Raw genomic sequence first — 18,020 nt, forward strand, 5'->3', positions numbered from 1 at the left:
CATCAAAATCTCAACTCGAATTCCCACGTGTTGTGATTCTTGTGATATTGAATACATCTCATGAGATCTGTTGGTTTTAAAAAGGGGAGTTTCCCTGCACAACTCTCTTCTCTTGCCTGCTGCCATGTGAGACATGCCTTTTACCTTCTGCCATAATTGTGAGTCCTCCCCAGTCATGTGGAAATGTAAGTCGATTAAACCTTTTTCTTTGGTAAATTGCCCAGTCTCAGGTATGTCTTTATCAGCAGTGTGAAAAAGGACTAATACAGTAAGTTGGTACCAGTAGAGTGGGGTGCTGCTGAAAAGATACCTGAAAATGTGGAAGTGACTTTGGAACTGGGTAACAGGTTGGAACAGTTTGGAGGGCTCAGAAAAAGTCAGCAAAATGTAGAAAAATTTGGAACTCCCTAAAGACTTGTTGAATGGCTTTGACAAAAATGCTGATAATTACATGTACAGTGAAATCCAGGCTGAGGTGGTCTCAGATGGAGATGAGGAACTTGTTGGGAACTGGAGCAAAGGTGACTCTTGTTATGTTTTAGCAAAGAGACTGGTGGCATTTTGCCCCTGCCCTAGAGATTTGTGGAACTTTGAACTTGAGAGAGATGATTTAGTGTATCTCTTGGAAGAAATTTCTAAGCAGCAAAGCATTCAAGAAGTGGCTTGGGTGCTGTTAAAGGCATTCAGTTTTAAAAGGGAAACAGCATAAAACTTTGGAAAATTTACAGCCTGACAATGTGACAAAAAAGGAAATCTCATTTTCTGAGGACAAATGCAAACCCACTGCAGAAATTTGCATAACTAACAAGGAGCCAAATGTTAATCACCAAGACAATGGGGAAAATATCTCCAGGGCATTTCAGAGGTCTTAACTGCAGTCCCTCCCATCACAGGCCCAGAGGCCTAGAAGGAAAAAATGGTTTTGAGGTCCAGGCCCAGGGTCCATGTGCTGTGTGTAGCCTAGGGACTTAGTGCCCTGCATCCCAGCTCCAGTCATGCCTAAGAGGGGCCAAAGTAGAACTTGGGCCATGGCTTCAGAGGGTGCAAGCCCCAAGCCTTAGCACCTTCAATGTGACAATGAGCCTGTGAGTGCAGAGAAGTCGAGAATTGGGTTTTGGGAACCTCCACCTGAATTTCAGAGGATGTATGGAAACACATGGATGTCCAGGCAGAAGTTAGCATCAAGGGCAGGGCCCTCATGGATAACGTCTGGTTGGACAGTGTGGAAGGAAAACATGGGATCAGAGCTCCCACACAGAGTTCCTACTGGGGCACCACCTAGTGGAGCTGTAAAAAGATCACCATCCTCCACTCCCAAGAATGGTAGATCTACTGACAGCTTGTACTGTGAACATGGAAAAGCTGCAGATATTCAATGCCAGTTTGTAAAATCAGCCAGGAGGGAGGCTGAACCTTCCAAAGCCACAGAGGCTGTCCTGTCCAAGGTCACAGGAACCCACCTCTTGCATCACCATGACCTGGATGTGAGACATGGAGTCAAAAGAGATAATTTTGCAGCTTTAAGATTTGACTGCCCCACAGGATTTTGCACTTGCATGGGGCCTGTGGCCCCTTTTTTTCTGGCCGATTTCTCCCATTGGGAATGGCTGTATTTACCCAGTGCCTGTACCCCCATTGTATCTAGAAAGCAACTAACTTGCTTTTGATTTTACAGGCTCATAGACTGAAATGACTGTCTTTGTCTCAGATAAGACTTTGGACTGTAGACTTTTGAGTTAAAGTTAAAATGAGTTAAGACTTTGGGGGACTCTTGGGAAGGCATGATTGGTTTCAAAATGTGAGGACATGAGATTTGGGAAGGGCCAGGGATAGAATGACATGGTTTGGCTGTGTCCTCAATCAAATGTCATCTTGAATTTCCACATGTTGTGGGAGAGACCCAGTGGGAGGTAATTGAATTATGGCAGCAGGTCTTTCCTGTGCTGTTCTTGTAATAGTGAATAAGTCTCATGAATTCTGATGGTTTTAAAAGGGGAGTTTCTCTGCAGATACTCTCTTCTCATCTGCCACCATCTGTGATATGCCTTTCACCTTCTGACATGATTGTGAGGCCTCCCCAGCTATGTGGAACTGTAAGCCCATTAAACCTCTTTATTTTATATATTGTCCAGTCTTGGGTATGCCTTTATCAACAGCATGAAAATGGACTAATACACACCCTCACATACACACCCAGAAATAATCTATTACCAGCACTCTGGGCATTCTCTTAACCCAGTGATGTTGACAAAGAAAATTAACCATCAAAATTCCACCACTTGTCAACTTGACATGCATACAAAGCTCCTTCAACTATACTTAATCTCCAAATAAAGACAATAGTAAAGAAATAACTCTGCTTAACGTAATACAACTGTTCTGTGTACAAACAAAAATACATTAATTCCTACCTTCAGAGTCGAGGTAAAGTCTTTCAGTGATGTGTATTTTTTCCTGATTTTCTGTAACTTAAATATTACAATGTAAAGTTAACAATACTTAAATATTGATATAGTCAACACATTTAAAGTTATTTGATAAGGGAAAGAAAAAAATTGCTCAAAATATGTATTTTCATATGTTAAATGTGTGTGTGTGTGTGTAATCATTCACATCCACACACGAATGTCATTCATTACAAAATGAGAAAAACATGCTCATGACAATTACAGTCCTTATTTCTGTAACTGGTTACATGGTAGTAGCTAGTATTTATAACTACTTTGTTCTGCTGTCCATCCTTTATTACCTTTCCCTTTGGCAAGCACTTATGCTATTTGTGGTTCTTTACCTGGTAGGATAACCCAAACCTTCATTTCTGGCTGCCGTTTTCATGAGTCCACTCAGCAATGACAGAGTTGTCTGGCAAAACAAGCTTACTGGTATCCATAGAATGCATCATTCTATCCACTTGATTAGTTAAATCCTTCTCTGCTGGGTTCATCCTTTGGAAACACTCACACAGGACACAAATATCTTCATAATTTTTGATCATTCAGAGATATTTATCCCTACGTCTTCTCCTCAAATTTTTTTTGGTCACCAATTTTCCAATTATGTTTCTTTCTGCTTCCTGTCCATCCACTCAAACCATTGGCTACAGATGATAAATTGTTATATAATTGCATTTCTAGCCATTTTGCCTTCTAAGCAAGAAGCACAACCAGGTGCAGCACTCAACGTTTTGCCCATTGGGAAAATTTACCTTTACCAGTGTCTTTCAGCGATGTCTCATAGAAGTTCTGTAGTTACAGTTTTGAGTGATGCCTTCAAAATATATTGTGCCTAAAAACTAATTCTTGTTGACAAGTCTGAATCAGCATAATGACATTAATCTAAATAACTAGCATGATATTTTGTGGAAAGAGACAGTCTAGATTTCTCTTGACTACATTATGATATAGAGTTGGAGAGTTGATATACCTCTGAGGTAGAACAGTGAAGGTATACTCTTGGACTTGCTAGATAAAAGCAAATTGCTTCTGGTGGGCCTTGTAAATAGGATGGAGAAAAAGGTATTCGCCAGCTAAATAGCTGCATATCAGGTACCAGGGATGGGTCTACTTGCTCAAGCAACAAAACCACATCAGGTGCAGCCCCTGCAATTGGAGTCATCACTTGGCTAAGTTTACAGTAATCTATGGTCATCCTCCAAGATCCATCTCTCTTCTTCACAGTCCAAATAGAAGAGTTGAATTGGGATGTGGTGGGAATCACCACCCCTACGTCTTTCAAGTCCTTGATGGTAGCCCTAGTATCTGCAATGCCTCAAGAAATGCAGTATTGCTTTTAATTTACTATTTTCCTGGATAAAGGCAGTTTCCTAGATAATGGCTTGCATTTGACCTTTTCTACTATACTATCCCTTACTTTATAGGTCAAGAAACCAATGTGGAAATTATGCTATTTGCTAAATATGTCTATTCCAATTATGCATTCTGGAATTAGGAAATAACTGCAGAATGGGTTAAGGGACCCAACGGGTCCACAGTGAGATAGACCTGAACTAAAGGTTCCATTGATTTTCTGGCCTCTGTAAGCTGTTACTCTAACTGGGGGGGTCACAGTTACCTTTAAGGGTCTCCTAGAATCAATGTAAGTTCAGAGCGAGGATCTGGTAGTCTCAATAAAACCTGATTATTTTTCTTTTTTTCTAATGCACAGTTACCCTTTGGGGAACGCTGAGAAAGATATGAATAATATAAATTTTCAGTGGTGCACCAAGGTCCTTCCTCAAGAAAATCTAGCGTCCCTTTCACTTAAGGGGTAGTGGGTTTGCAAATAGACTCAACTCTGGAAATTGATTGAGGGGCCATGACTCTGTTTACATGATTTATGATATACTTATTCATTTGGTCTGGAACTTTTTTTGTTTATGCAAATTAAGTATGAATTTAGTAAGCTTTCTATTTTGCTTCTTTTTTATTTTATTTTATTATTATTATACTTTAAGTTTTAGGGTACATGTGCACAATATGCAGGTTAGTTACATATGTATACATGTGCCATGCTGGTGTGCTGCACCCATTAACTCGTCATTTAGCATTAGGTATATCTCCCAATGCTCTCCCTCCCTCCTCCCCCAACCCCACAACAGTCCCCAGAGTGTGATGTTCCCCTTCCTGTGTCCATGTGTTCTCACTGTTCAATTCCCACCTATGAGTGAGAACATGCGGTGTTTGGTTTTTTGTCCTTGCGATAGTTTACTGACAATGATGATTTCCAATTTCATCCATGTCCCTACAAAGGACATGAACTCATCATTTTTTATGGCTGCATAGTATTCCATGGTGTATATGTGCCACATTTTCTTAATCCAGTCTATCATTGTTGGACATTTGTGTTGGTTCCAAGTCTTTGCTATTGTGAATAGTGCCACAATAAACATACGTGTGCATATGTCTTTATAGCAGCATGATTTATAGTCCTTTGGGTATATACCCAGTAATGGGATGGCTGGGTCAAATGGTATTTCTAGGAATACCTGAGGAATCGCCACACTGACTTCCACAATGGTTGAACTAGTTTACAGTCCCAACAGTGTAAAAGTGTTCCTATTTCTCCACATCCTCTCCAGCACCTGTTGTTTCCTGACTTTTTAATGATTGCCATTCTAACTGGTGTGAGATGGTATGTCATTGTGGTTTTCATTTGCATTTCTCTGATGGCCCGTGATGGTGAGCATTTTTTCATGTGTTTTTTGGCTGCATAAATGTCTTCTTTTGAGAAGTGTCTGTTCATGTCCTTCGCCCACTTTTCGATGGGGTTGTTTGTTTCTTTCTTGTAAATTTGTTTGAGTTCATTGTAGATTCTGGATATTAGCCCTTTGTCAGATGAGTAGGTTGTGAAAATTTTCTCCCATTGTGTCTATTTTGCTTCTAGAACACCATGATAAATCAGCCAATGCCACAAGTCTGTGTGAGTCAGACTATTTTGATTGTTACTTTACCTCTGCTTTTCATTACAATGTCTACAGTGACCTTGCCTTTGGCAGTTGATTGCTACCACTTCGCCTCTGCCACCCAAAGATCCAATTACTGCTATTGAATGTAGGTTTTTTGTTGTTTTTGTTGGGAGTGTTTGTGGTTTCCACTATAAGGTTTGGACTACAGAAAACAATGATTATGGAGCTTGTCAAAGATGCTAAGGCTTTCCTCATAAATTTATATCTAAAAGCATTGATGAAAGACACATCTTCTGACTCTTGCCCCCTGGAGTGGTTAAATAGGTCTTAAATGATAAATCCACTCAAACATTTTAATCTCTCTAAGACTTTGAATTCCTTTCTTTATATTTAACCAAGGAAGTTTGGGTATTTTAAATTTGCTCATTGTGGACCCTCTTTTGATTCATATTTTAGCCAACCAACCAAACAAACTGATAGAGCCCAATCTAACTTCAAAAGCTACAATATTAAATGCAGAATCTTTATTTGGTGGGCTCTTATCACTAAATTCAATCAAATTCAAATTTATGTCCTTCTACCATTATGAACACCCTTAATATCAATTCCCACACTTGTTCCGTTACCTTTGGCTTATATATATTAGAAAACTGAAGTACTTATTTTGAATTGTAGTGCACTTTTGGAGGGCTCACACTTTGTATCTGATTTTTAAGGATCTGCTTGGACATAAGCCAGTGTATAAGTCTAGGAGCAAGAAGAGGTAATGAGAATGAATTCTAAGGAGATTCAGCTTGGTATTTCATGACAACTGCCTCAGTGAAAAGCCATTACCATTTTATCAGGCAATGCAGGGTAAATATGCTCAGATAAATGTGGAAAAGCTAATAACACTGTAGGTGTAGAGACTGCTACAACTGGCGGTGGAGCTTTTATTTCCTTGACGAAGAGAACTCTTCCACTGGTGAAAAAGACTCATCAAAATTTAGGGGCTCAAGGTGCCTAATTTAATCAGAGTCTTTCAAGACATCCCCATCCCAATTTACAGTATTTTATTATTCCCATTCTATGCCTTCTGTTTAACTGTAGACATTTCATGAGTCTGGGAATTCAACATGCCTTGTAAATTAGCCAATTATAGGATGGAGTCTTGCACTTTAATTTTCAGCAATTTCAGCCCTGTGGCTATAGGAGATAAGGCTCATCCTCAGGGCACACCTGGAAGATGTTAGGACATTTATGTGGCTTTTAAGTTTGGAATTTGAACCCCTGAGTTCATTATTTTTTCCTCACTTTTTGTCCTAGAACAATTGGAACCAAGCAACCAATGTAATTACATTTCTTAGTTTGCAAAAAATGTTCAAAACTATCATATACAGAATTACTTAGCTCCTTGCTTCTTATAAGCGGTTGACTAGGAGTATCAGATGCAGACATTTTGCATATTTTTATAAACATTTGAAGCTATGCTCTCTTTACCACTGGAAATAGTCATTTGCATCATAAACCTAATCAGATAAGACAGTCAATTCCAGAAACCCCAAAACCAAATTTCAAAAACTGATCCTTAAAATTCTGTTCCGATAGAATCTTTCTCAGTATCAATATCTGTATTAATCGAAGTTCCTCAGAGAAACATAACCAACAGTATATATATTGATATGTAAGAGAAGATTTGTTATGGGAATTGGTTTACACATTTATGGAGGCCATCAAGCCCTACAATATACCCTATATAAGCTGGAGGACCAGGAAAATCAGTGGTGTAATTTCATTTGAGTCTGAAGCCCTGAGAAACATAAAAAAGAGTTATGGGAGGAGTGCTGGCATAAGTCTCGGAGTCAGAAGGCCTAAGAAACAGGACCTGTGATGCCCCAGGGCAGAAGATGGATGTCTCCGCTCATTAAAACAGAGCAAGAAATTTGCCCCCTTCACCTTTTTTTGCTCTATTTGGCTCTCAATGAATTGCATTATGCTCATCCACATTGGTGAGGGGGGATCTTCTTCACTCAGGATACTGATTCAAATGTTAATCTCCTCTAGAAACAGCCTCACAGACACACCCAGAAATATTTTCTCAGCTATCTGGAAAATTCAAATTAGTGGAGTTGAAACATAAAATTAACTATCACAGTAATCATGTCCTAATTCCACATACATACAGTCACATGTATAAAGACAAGTACGCTTTCTATAGTACTGGTCCAAGTGAAAAACTATGGGTGAAATAATTATTTTGCTTATATAAATAATATTTTTAATCTTTTTAAAAATTTTGGATATTATTTTTGAGAACTATAAATTTCTTAGTAGTTGAAGCAAATTTCACAAAATTCAGCATCATTTTATAATAAAAACACTCAAGAAACTAGGAATAGATGAAACTTCCAAAACATGAAAAAGGACATTTATGATAAACCCAAAGCTAACAAATACTTAATGGTGAAAGACTAAAAGTTTCCCCTGCAAGATCAGGAGCAAGACAAACATGCCTATTCTCCCGACTTCTATTCAACATTGTACGAAAAGTTCTATCCAGAACAATTAGGCAAAAAAAGTAAATAAAATACTTATTAATTGGAAAAGAAGAAGTGAAACCATAACCGTTTGCAGATGACATGATCTTGTGTATATAAAATTCTGATGATTCTACAAACGACTATTAGAGTTAATAAATGAATTAAGAAATGTTGCAGGATACAAGATCAAACCAAAAAGTAATTTTTATTTCTATATACTAGTAATAATTCAAAAAAGAAATTTTAAAATTTTCATTTACAAAAGCAACAAAAGAATAAAATCCTTAGGAATAATCATAACCAAGGAGGTGCGGAAGTTGTACATTGAAAGCTGTAAAACAGTGATGACAGTAATAAGACATAAGCAAATAAAAAGCATCTCATGTTCACAGATTCGAAGATCTAATATTGTTAATATGGCAATGTGCCCAAAGCAATCTGCGGATTCAATGGACATCCTATCAAAATCTCAATGGCCTCTTTTGTAGGAATGAAAAAGCAGATTCTAAAATTCATATGTAATTGTAAGGGATGCTGAATATCCAAAATAAAGATGGGCAAAGAAGAACAAACTTAGAGGAGTTACACATTCCAACTTCTAAACTCATTACAAAGCTGCAGTGATTACCACAATGCAGTAACCACATAAGGATAGATGTGTAGTTCAACTGAATGGAATTGAGAGTGCAAAAATAAAACCATGTGTCTATGGTCTACTGACTTTTCTTAAGACTGTCAAGATTATTCAATGATAGAAATAATAGATGTTTCAACAAGGGGTGCTGGGACAAATTTTATTATTCACAAAAATTAACTCAAAATAAATATCTAAATAAAAGAGCTTAAACTATAAAACACTTAGAAGAAAACATAAGGAGAAATATCCATGATTTTGGATTTGACAGTCAATTCTTAGATATGATTACAAAAGCCTGAGTGACAAAATAAGATATATATATATACACACACACACGTGTATTAATTAACATACGAAAATATATATATTAAAGTTATATATATAAGGCTTTATTAAACTTCAAAATTTTGTGCATCAAAGGACAGTATTAAGAGAGTAAGCAAAAAATAACATAGAATAAGATAAAATATTTGCAAAGAATATCTGATGATGGATTATATCTAGAACACATAAAGGATTCTTACAACTCAGTAACAGAAATAAATAACCCATTTAAAAACTGTCAAAGGCAATAATAAATTTACAGCATACAGCCAACTGAGCTTTGACAAGGATGCTGAAAATATATAATGGGGGAAAGGATTGCATCTTTAAAAAATGGTATCAGATGCAGAAAACTGATATATACACATCAGTTGGGAAAACTGAATATACACATGCCAAAAAAAAGAATAAGAAGAGTCAGGGCCAAGATGGCCAACCACAAACAACAGCGATCAGAGGCTCCCATGGAAAAGATCCAAAACAGCATGTGAATCATGCACTGGCAACCGAGGTATCAAGGTTCTGTCATTAGGACTGACTAGGTGGCTGGCGTTACCCACAGAGAGGAAGGAAGAGCAGTGTGGTGCAGCGGCTCACCTGAGAGTCACATGGGGCAGGAGAGCCCCCACCCCCAGCCAAAAGAGGTGGAAGTGAGCATGCTCCCCAGCCTGGGAAGCCACGCTTTTTCCATGGAACTGTGTATCCCATGGATCAAAAGATCCTACTTTTGTGAGGTATGACCATGTCACCAGGGCTTTGGGTCCCAAACACTGAGCCATGCAGATTCTTACTCAGCTAGACTTGGCCTAAGCAGGCCGAGTTCCCAGGGGGAGGGGCAGCCATCACCACTGCTGTGGCTGCCTGATATCTAAGCCATCTGAGCTCCTTGGGGGAGGGGTGGCAGCCAACACTGCAGGTGCAGGGCCTTCCTGCAGAAAATTTAACTGCAGCCAGTAGCTCAGGGACAGAACTGTAATCTCCCTTGGCCTAAACCACTAATGGGGGGGGGGGCGGTGGCATAGTCTCCATGAATCAGCAGACTTAGTCTTTCCACCTGCTAACTCTGAGGAATCTGGGCAGCCCAGATGAGTGGGTTTCCCGCCAGCGCCGCATACCTCCTCCACCCAGGGGCAGCCAAAGGGCTTTGTTAAACAGGTCCTGCTTCCCATGCCCCCAACTGAATGAGAACCCCTGAATAGGGGTAGTCAGACATCCTATACAGGAATGTCTCTACTGGCATCATGTTGGTGCCCCTCAACGTCAGACATCCCAGGAAGACTCAGGCACCCATCTTTGCTGTTCTCCATCATCCTGGAGTGACATTTCCAGGTGCAGGAGTGAACCAGAAGAATAGGGTCTAAAGTGAACGCCCATCATGCTGCAGCAGCCCTACAGAAGAGGGACCTGACTATTAAAAGAAAAACAAACAAACAGAAAACAACAACAGCATCGACCAAAAACAGTCCCCCCAAAAACCTCATCCAAGGGTCAGTAACCTCAAAGATCAAAACTAGACAAATTCATCAAGATGAGAAAGAATCAATGAAAAAATGCAGAAAACCCCCAAAAACCAGAATGTCTCTTCTCCAATAATCGCAACAGCTCTTCAGCAAGGGTGAGAACAGGATGGAGAATGAGATCTACAAATTGACAGAAGTAGGCTTCGGAAGGTGGGTAGTAACAAATTTCGCTGAGGTAAAGGAGCATATTACCCAATGCAAAGAAGGTAACTCATTTTATGAGGCCAACGTCATCTTTTTTTTTTCTTTTTTTGAGATGGAGTTTTGCTCTTGTCACCCAGGCTGGAGTGCAATGGTGCGATGTTGGAGGCCAGCATCATCTTGATACCAAAACCTCACAGAGACACAACAACAAAAAATTCAAGCCAATATCCATGAGGAATATTGATGTAAATATTCTCAATAAAATACTGACAAACTGTATCCAGCAGCACATCAAAAAGCTTATCCACCATGATCAAGTCGGCTTTATCCCTGGGATGCAAGCCTGGCTCAACATACACAAATAAATAAATGTAATCCATCACATAAACATAAGTAGTGAGAAAAAACACATGATTATCTCAATAGATGCAGAAAAGGCCTTTGATAAATTTCAATATGCCTTTATGTTAAAAACTCTCAATAAAGTAGGTATTGATGAAACACATCTCAAAATAATAAAAGCTATTTATGACAAATCCACAGCCAATATCATACCGAATGGGCAAAAGCTGGATGCATTTCTCTGAAAACTGGCACAAGACAAGGATGCCCTCTCTCACCATTTTTATTCAACACAGTATTGGAAGTTCTGGCCAGGGTGATCAGGCAAGAGAAATAAATAAACTATATTCAAATAGGAAGAGAGGAAGTCAAACTGTCACTGTTTGCAGATGACATGATACTATATATAGAAAACCCAATTATCTCATCCCTAAAATTTCTTAAGCTGGTAAGCAACTTCAGCAAAATCTCAGGATACAAAATCAATGTGCAAAAATTACAAGCATTCTTATACACCAACAATAGACAGACAGCAAAATCATGGATGAACTCCCATTCACAATTGCTACAAAGAGAATAAAATACCTAGGAATACAGCTAACAAAGGATGTGAAGGACTTCTTTGACAAGAACTGCAAACCACTGCTCAAGGAAATCAGAAAGGACACAAACAAATGGAAAAACATTCCATCCTCATGGATAGGAAGAATCAATACTATGAAAATGGTTACACTGCCCAAAGTAATATATAGATTCAATGCTATTCCCATGAAGCCAACATTGACATTTTTCACAAAATTAGAAAAAACTACTTTAAAATTTATATGGAACCAAAAAAAAGCTTGCATAGCCAAGACAATCCTAAGCAAAAAGAACAAAGCTGGAGGCATCATGCTTCCTGACTTCAAACTCTACTACAAAGCTACAGTAACCAAAACAGCATGGTACTGGTACCAAAAGAGACAGAATAGAGACCTCAAAAATAAGACCACACATTTACAACTACCTGATCTTTGACAAACCTGACAAAAACAAGCAATGGGGAAAGGATTCCCTATTTAATAAATGATGCTGGGAAAACTGGCTAGGCATATGCAGAAAACTGAAAAAGGACCTCTTCCTCATCCATTATACAAAAATTAACTCAAGATGGATTAAATACTTAAATGTAAAACTCAAAACTATAAAAACTCTAAAAATCACCTAAGCAATACCATTAAGGACATTGATATGGACAAAGATTTTTTGATAAAATTGCCAAAAGCAATTACAACAAAAGCTAAAATTGACAATTGGGATCTAACTAAACTAAAGAGCTTCTGCAAAACAAAAGAAACTGTCATCAAAGCAAACAGGCAACCTCCAGAATCAGAGACAATTTTTGCAATCTACCCATCTGACAAAGGTCTAATATCCAGAATTTACAAGAAACTTAAAAAAATTTACAACAACAAAAAAACTCCATCGAAAAGAGGGCAAGGTATATGAACAGACACTTCTCTAAAAAAAGACATTTATGCAGCCAACAAATATATGAAATAAATCTCAGCATCACTGATCATTAGATAAATGCAAATCAAAACCACAATGAGATACCATCTTATGCCAGGCAGAATGGTAACTATTAAAAAGTCAAGAAACAACAGATTCTGGCTAGACTGTGGAGAAAGAGGAACACTTTTACACTGTTGGAAAGGATGTACATTAGTTCAACCTTTGCTGAAGACAGTGTGGAGATTCTTCAAGGATCTAGGACCAGAAACAGCATTTGACCCAGCAATCCCATTACCGAGTATATACCCAAAGTTATATAAATTATATTATGAACAGACATGCACAAGTATGTTCATTGCAGCATCATTCACAATAGCAAAGACATGATATAAACCCAAATTCCCATCAATGATAGACTGGATAAAGAAAACATGGTACATATACACCATGGAATACTATGCAGCCATAAAAAATAGGATTATGTCTTCTACCAGGACATAGATGAAGCTGGAAACCATCATCCTCAGCAAACTAACACAAGAACAGAAAACCAAACACCACGTGTTCTCTCTCATAAGAGGGAGTTGAACAATGAGAACACATGGACACAGGGAGGGAAACAACACACACTGGGACCTGTTGGGAGCAGGCTCAATGGGAGGGAGAGCATCAGGAAAAATAGCTAATGCATGTGGGGCTTAAAACCGAGATGACAGGTTGATAGGTACAGCAAACTATGATGGCACATATATACCTATGTAACAAACCTGCACATTCTGCACATGTATCCCAGAACTTGAGGTAAAATAAATAAATAAATAAATAGAAATAAAATTGTACTCTTAGATTACACCAGGCATACAAATCAACTCAAAATACATTAAAGACTCAAACATATGACCTGAAATTATAAAACTCTTGAAAAAAACATAGGGGACATTTCTCAACATTGGCTTTGGCAATGATTTTGTGCATGTACAACTAAAACCACAGACAATACAAGCAAAAAATATACAAATAGGATTACATCAAACTAAGAAGCTTCTGTACAGCAAATGAGATGACAAACAAAATATAAAAACAAACCATAGAATGGGAGAAAATACTTTGAACCATTTATCTGCCAAGAGATTAATATCAAAAAAGTGTAAGAGACTCTTAAATCTTAACAGTAAGAAGAAACAGAAAAAAACCTGATTAAAAAATAGGCCAAGGACTTGAAAACATATTTATAGAAGGAAGACATATCAATGGTCAATGGGTATATAAAATGGTGCTCAGCATCACTTATTATCAGGGAAATGCAAATCAAAATCACAATAAGATATTACTTCACACCTGTTAGGATGGCTGTATTAAAAAATCATACAAAAGGTAAAAAGTGTAGGCAATGACGTGAAGAAAATGAACCCTTGTACATTGTTGGTAAAAAAAAGTAAATTTGTGCTGCTACTATAAAAAACAGAATAGAGCCTTTTAAAAGTTTAAAATGGAACTATAATATGATTCAGTAATCCCAAGTCTGAGTACATAGCCAAAGGAATTTAAATAAAAATCTCAAAGAAAACTTCATTCCCACGTTCATTGCAGCATAATTCACAATAGCCAAGACAGAGGAGCAAGCTAAATGTCCATTCATGAGGTGATATATAAAGAAAATAGGGTACTGCCTATACCTATAATAGAATATTATTCAGTTTTGGAAAATAAGAAACTCCTGCCATTTGTTACAACATGGATAAAATTGCAGGAAGTTAGCCTAATGTCCTTCTAAATAATACCACTTATATGATAAATCAAAAATAGTCAAACTCTTAAGAACAAAGTGCCGGGGGCATGAGAAAATGTAAAGGTATAAGCTAAAGGTACCACAGTATTGGTTATACAAGATAAATAAGACCTAGAGACCTACTGCAGCATAGTACCTATAGTTTACAATAATATATTTTGTATTTTAAAAAATTGCTAAGAGGATATATCTTATTTATTCTTATCACAAAAGAGTAATAATAATAATGTAATAAAGGGGATGGGAGAAAACTTTTGGAGTTGATGGATAGGTTTATATTATAGATTATATTGATGTTTGCATGGGTTTATATTTATCTCCCATCTCATTAACTGGTATGCATTAAATCTATACAACTTTTTGTATGTCAATCTTTCCTAAATAAAGCACTTTAAAAAACTAAAAACAGCAATAATTACTTTTTTATTCTTTGAAACAAATGAAAGAAAATTAGTCTTAAGTAAATCAAGGTATAATGCCATAAATATAAAAATGGAACTGTTTTCTAGAATATTGTTTTCTGGAATACAACTAGCTAGTTATTTTGAAAAAAAAAATGCATTTTATTCAACGTAATACTGGAAGTCCTAGATAGAGCAGTCAGGCAAGGAAAATAAAAGGCATTCAAATTAGAAAAGAGAAAGTCAAATTATCTCTGTCCATTGATGACATAATAATATACCTAGACAACTCTGAAGACTCCTCCAGAAGACTCCTGGAACATATAAAATAGTAAAGTTTCAGGATACAAAATCAATGTGCTTTTCTGTACACCGATAATCTTCAAGCTGAAAACCAAATTAAGAACTCAATACTATTTACAACTGGCACACACAAAAAATCAAATTGCTAGGAATACATGTAACCAATGAGGTGAAAGATCTCTACAAGGACAACTACAAAACAATGCTGAAAGAAATTATAGATGACAGAAACTAAGGGAAGAAACATTTCATCCTCATGGATTGAAAAAAATAAATATAATAGAAATGACCTCACTGCCCAAAACAATCTATATATTCAACACATTCTCAATCAAATTACCAATTACTATTTTTATTTTTCACAGGATTGGAAAAGTTCTTAAGTTCATATAAAACAAAAAAAAACTTTAATAGCCAAAACAATCCCAAGCAAAAAGAACAAATATGGAGACAGGACACTGCCTGACCTGAAATTATACTACAATACTATAGTAACTAAAACAGCATAGTACTGGAAAAAAAAACAGACACATAGATGAATGGTACAGAATGAAGAATCCCTAAATAAAGCCACACGCCTACAACCAAGTGATCCTTGACAAATTTCACACAAATAAGCAATAGGGAAAAGACAGCCTATTCAGTAAATGGTGCTGAGAAAATTAACCATATGCAGCAGAATTAAACCAGACCCCTATCTCTCACCATATTCAAAAAGTAACTCAAGATCAACTGAATGCTTAAATGTATGACCTGAAAATATAAAATTTTATGAGAATATCTAGGAAAAACACTTCTGGGCATTGACCTAGGTAAATAATTGGTGATAAAGACCCTAAAAGCAAATGCAACAACAAAGAAAAATAGACAAATTGAACGTAATTAAACTAAAAAGCTGCATACCAAAATAAATAGTCAACAGAGTAAAAAGACAACATACAGAATAGCAGAAAATGTATGCAAATTATGCCCATGGCTAAAGACTAATATCCAAGATCTACAAGAAACTCAAACACCTCAACAACAACAAAAAAAGAAAGCCCATTCAAAACTAGGAAAAGGACATGAACCGACTTTTTTTTTCAAAAGAAGACATACAAGCATCTGAGAAACACATGAAAAAAATGCTTAACATTGCTAATCAGATAAATCGAAATTAAAATCACAGTGAGATATCTTACACTAGTTAGAATGACTACTGTTAAAAAGCAAAAAACAACAGAGACTGGCAAGGCTGCGGAGAAAAAAAGAATACTTACACATTGTTGGTGGGATTGTAAATTAGTTCAAAGTCCATAGAAAACAGTATGTCGATTGCTCAAAGACCTAAAGATAGAATTGCCATTTAACCCAACAATCTAATTACTGGGTTTATACCCACAGGAAAAGAAATTGTTCTACCAAAAAGACACCCACACTCATATGTTAATCACAGCACTATTCTCAATAGCAAATACATGGAATCAATTTAACTGTTCATCAATATTGACTGGACTAATCCGGACACTGAAAATTAAATACTGCATGTTCTCACTTATAAATGGGAGCTAAACAATGGATACACATGGACATTAAGATGAAAATAATAGTCACTAGAGACTCCAAAATGAAAGAATAATGGGAGGGGCTAAGTGTTGAAAAACAACTTATCAGGTAAAATGTTCACTATTTGGGTAATGGGTACACTAGAATCCCAATCCCCACCAATACATAATATACCGGTATAACAAACATGCACATATATCTACTGAATCTAGGATAAAATAAAAATTTAAAAAGTAAAACATGTAGTTTATTGTCATTGAATGTCAATTGTACTCAAACTACAGTTAGTGTTTCATTCCAGATATTGGTGATTTCTGTGTTCTTGTTTGTTAGTCTTTTTCTTTTCCCCTTTGGCCTCTCTTGACATTTGTAAATTGTATTAAATTTGGCGAGAAATCACTTTTTGTTTCATTAATTTGCTCTGTTGATTACATTGTTTCAATTTAGTTTCTGTTATTTTCTCTATTGTTTCATTTTTCTGCTTGCTTAGAATTTATTTTGGTCTTCTTTTAATAACTTCTTAATGTGAGAGAGTGGATTTTTGATTTGAGACTTTACCTTTTGGCTGATGTAAGAATGTAATGGTACACATTTTCTTTTCAGCACTGCCTTAGCTGTGTACCACCGATTTTGATATGTTTAAGTTTAAATCAACTGAATGTATATTTTGATTTTTTTCTTGAGACTTCATTTTTTACTCATAGATCATTTTGAAGAATGTTATTTAGTTTTTAAATACATGAAGATTTTCCTGATATCTTCCTGTTGATTTCTAGGTTGATTCCATTGTGGTCAAAGAACTCCTGTTCAACAGAGTACTGGAAGTCCTAGCCAGACCAATCAGGAAAGAGAAATAAATGAAATAACTTCACCCATCTTTAAAATACACTATAAGGCTACAGTAACCAAAACAACATGGTACTGATACAAAAAGAGATACATACACCAATGGAACAGAATAGAGAACCCCAAAATAAAGTCTCACACCTATAGCCATTTAATCTTTGACCAAGTTGACAAAGAAAAGAAAGGGCGAATGGATTACCTAATCAATTAACAGTGCTGAGATAGCTGGATAGTCATATCTAGAAGAATGAAACTGAACCGCCTACCTTTTACCATATACAAAAATTAACTCAAGATGGATACAAGACTTAAATATAAGACTGGAAACTGTAAGAATTCTAGCAGAAAACCTAGAAAATACTATTCTGGACATGGGCCCTAGAAAAGATTTCATAATGAAGACTCCAAAGTAATTGTGACAAAAACAAAAATTTACAAGTGGAAGCTAATTAAACTAAAGAGCTTCTGCACAGCAAGAGAAACTATCAACAGAGTAAAATGAAATCTCATGTAATGGGAGAGCATATTTGGAAATTATGCATCTGACAAAGGTCTAATACAGAGACTATATAAGGAACTTAAATTTACAAGCAAAAAACAACCCCATTAAAAAGTGGACAAAAGACATGAACAGACACTTTTCAAAAGAAGACATATAAGTAGCCAATAAACATATGAAAAAATGCTCAGCATCACGAATCATTAGAGAAATGTAAACTAAAACAGCAATGAGATACCATCTCCAACCGGTC

General features: G+C 36.6%; 1 long non-coding RNA gene across 1 annotated transcript in view; it reads right to left on the reverse strand.

Moving 5' to 3' along the window:
• LOC129530153 (uncharacterized) overlaps positions 1-16,311 on the reverse strand; it is a 40,606-nt gene extending 24,295 nt beyond the window's left edge. Inside the window, exons 1-2 of the long non-coding RNA XR_008675700.1 lie at positions 16,294-16,311; positions 16,137-16,203 (exon numbers count right to left, since the gene is read on the reverse strand). This is a non-coding gene — a long non-coding RNA (uncharacterized lncRNA). The remainder of the gene's footprint in view (positions 1-16,136; positions 16,204-16,293) is intronic.
• Positions 16,312-18,020: the final 1,709 nt, after the last annotated feature.

The sequence above is a fragment of the Gorilla gorilla genome, chromosome X (genome assembly GCF_029281585.2).
Source record: "Gorilla gorilla gorilla isolate KB3781 chromosome X, NHGRI_mGorGor1-v2.1_pri, whole genome shotgun sequence".
Classification (NCBI taxonomy): domain Eukaryota; kingdom Metazoa; phylum Chordata; class Mammalia; order Primates; family Hominidae; genus Gorilla; species Gorilla gorilla.